This window comes from Piliocolobus tephrosceles, unplaced genomic scaffold (assembly GCF_002776525.5).
Source record: "Piliocolobus tephrosceles isolate RC106 unplaced genomic scaffold, ASM277652v3 unscaffolded_41093, whole genome shotgun sequence".
NCBI lineage: Eukaryota > Metazoa > Chordata > Mammalia > Primates > Cercopithecidae > Piliocolobus > Piliocolobus tephrosceles.
The window spans coordinates 1-2,971 of NW_022325525.1; the positions used below are offsets into that span (position 1 = coordinate 1).

The 2,971-nt window shown below is 43.1% G+C and overlaps 1 long non-coding RNA gene across 1 annotated transcript; it reads right to left on the reverse strand.

Annotated features, from left to right (window-relative positions):
- Positions 1–817: 817 nt before the first annotated feature.
- LOC113223372 lies at positions 818–2,511 on the reverse strand. The gene is made up of 3 exons (XR_003308724.1): positions 2,479–2,511; positions 1,855–1,985; positions 818–1,143 (listed from the first exon to the last, which is right to left on the reverse strand). It is a non-coding gene; the product is annotated as an uncharacterized LOC113223372 (long non-coding RNA).
- Between the last annotated feature and the right edge of the window lie 460 nt (positions 2,512–2,971).

The following is a 2,971-nucleotide window of genomic DNA, read 5'->3' on the forward strand; positions in this document are numbered from 1 at the left end:
CCAGCCTGGGCAACCTAGGGAGACCTTGTCTCTACCAAAAAAAAAAAAAAGAAAAAGAAAAAGCTGTTCCATGGCTGCTCACTTCCAAAATACCAAGAAAAGGAAAGAAAAGGGAAGTTCGGCCGGGCACAGGGGCTCATGCTTGTAACCCCAGCACTTTGGGAGGCCAAGGCAGATGGATCAGTTGAGGTCGAGGGTTAAAGACTAGGCCGGGTACGGTGGCTCACGCCTGTAATCTCAGCACTTTGGGAGGCCGAGGTGGGTGGATCACAAGGTCAGGAGATTGAGACCATCCTGGCTAACACGGTGAAACCCCGTCTCTACTAAAAATACAAAAAATTAGCCAGGCGTGGTGGCGCCTGTAGTCCCAGCTACTCGGGAGGCTGAAGCAGGAGAACGGCGTGAACCTGGCACGCGGGGCTTGCAGTGAGCCGAGATGGCGCCACTCACTCCAGCCTGGGCGACAGAGCAAGACTCCGTCTCAGAAGAAAAAAAAGAAGAAGAGTTAAAGACTAGGTTGACCTGTCTCTACTAAGAAAACAAAACAAAAATTATCTGGGCATAGTGGCACGTGCCTGTAGTCCCAGCTACTTGGGAGGCTACGGCAGGAGAATCTCTTGAGCCCTGGAGGTGGAGATTGCAGTGAGCCGAGATCACACCACTGTACTCCAGCCTGGGCAACAGAGTGAGACTCTGTATAAAAAAATAAAGAAAAAGAAAGAAAGAAAGGAAAAGAGCAGTTCTCATTTTCCTACTGGGCTCAACCTGCGATGTTTCGATGAAGTGAGGTCCTGGACAGGGAAGGGACGGTCCGAAGAGGCAAAAGCAGCAGCTTCCACTGGCTGGGCAGTCACTAGGCACACCGCCAGGCTGGCTCTCCACATACACCACGTCCTTCCTCTGCGTGAGACACCAGGGCAAGGGAGCCCCCCAGCAGGCCTGAGGACATGTGGAGACACACAGGGAGGTGTCGCAGACAGGCTCCAACCTTATCACACAAGGTGGGCAGCTTCCTCCAGCTGTAAGTAAATGTGAACTCCGTGGTGTGTTTCACACAAGACTCCAAGTAAGAAGGTGACGGACGGGCGCGGTGGCTCATGCTTGTAATCCCAGCACTTTGGGAAGCCGAGGAGGGCGGATCACCTGTGGGTAAGGAGTTTGAGACCAGCCTGGCAAACATGGTAAAACCCCATCTCCACTAAAAATACAATAATCAGCTGGGCGTGGTGGCACGCACCTGTAATCCCAGCTACTCAGGGGGCTGAGGCAGGAGAATCACTTGAAACTGGGAGGCAGAGGTTGCAGTTAGCAGAGATGTTGCCACTGCACTCCAGCCTGGGCAGCGGAGTAATACTCTGTCTCAAAAAGAAAATTTTTAAAAAATCTAGCCTATTTGTTTAAAGGAGATGTTAATAATTCATGCTCCCTTGAACCTCTTCAGTTTTTTGCTTTTGACAGGAAGGTTCATTAACACACACAATCAATTACTAAAAGAAATATTATCAAGCAGTAAAACCTGATATTCTATTAGCAAACAAAAAAATTCAACTTAACACTATCATACTCAAACTCAAATATCCAGAAGTCAGTTTAAGTAATTTATGTCTCCTTGGCAAGAGTGTATGGATGATACCTTTTCCTGGTGATAGTAAAACCTATCCATTTTCTTACCTCACCCAGTAGCAGCTTTTATACTTTTACTGATAAAGCCCACAAAACACATACTGTATAGAACTCTTGAGCTCTTAATTAAAAGGAACACACAGAGTTATATCTAAATCATTTGCTACAATGATCTAAACCCACTTTATTTACATCTTAGTATTAATCAGAGGGCAAAAACTCTTACATTACCTTTATTTTCAAAACTGGAGCCAGTGTTGCTATCTGGCGCAGGCAACGTGTGTTCATAACCCCACGATACCATGTGTTTACCCCCAGGCAAACAGGAGGGAGATCCAAGCCCTACTTCCAAAAGCAATAGCCTAAGGGAGAGAAGGAAAATCAAAGACGCCAAGATGATTGATTTTAGCAAGCAGTGTACCTGCCACTCCAAAGATCAGAAACCACAATCTTAAAACTAAGATGTATAATATTTTATATGAGTATTATTCACAAAAGATATTCACAACATTTTTAAACAAAAAATTACAAAGCCATTTTCTTAAAATGTTGCAATAAAATTGTATCTGTGTGTAAAATGTATCTATTGTGTGTGTGTGTGTGTGTGAGAGAGAGAGACAGAGAGAGAGAGAGAGAGAGCAAGAGGGAGGGTTATGAATTAGGAAGCATATGTACCAAAACATCAGGAGTAGTTATATTTGGGTAATGAGATTATGAATAATTTTCACTGTCTTCTTTATACCTTATCAATCATCAGCTCAAAATTTACAATCAGAATTCATTATAAGCTATTGTTTGTTTGTTTGTTTATTTATTTATCTATTTTGTGAGACAAGGTCTCACTCTGTCACTCACCCAGGCTGGAGAGTGCAGTGGCGCCATCTCAACTCACTGTAACCTCGGCCTCCAAGGGTCAAGCAATCCTCCCGCCTGAGCCTCCTGGGTAGCTGGGACAAATCAAAGCTAAGTTTTCTTCAGTTTAAAACAACTTGTTATAATTACGTTGTTTGGCCTCATGGTAATCAGAAAACAAAAATCAATAATAGACACCCTAAAATTTAAAGTAAGGAATTAAAACACACTACCAGAAAAAATTACCTCACTACAAATAAAGACAGGAAGGAAGGGAAGGAGGAAAGAAAAGAAAGAAAGAGAGTGAGAGAGATCTGAGAGAAAAGAGAAAGGAAGGGAGAAAGAACAAAAGAAAAAAGAGCAGCAAAACAATCAGAAAACCAGTAAAAAATGGCAGTAGTATGTTTTTACCTGTTAGTAATAACTTTGAATATAAATAAATTAAATTATCCAATTAAGACAGAGTGGCTGAATGGATTAAAAGACAAGACCCAAT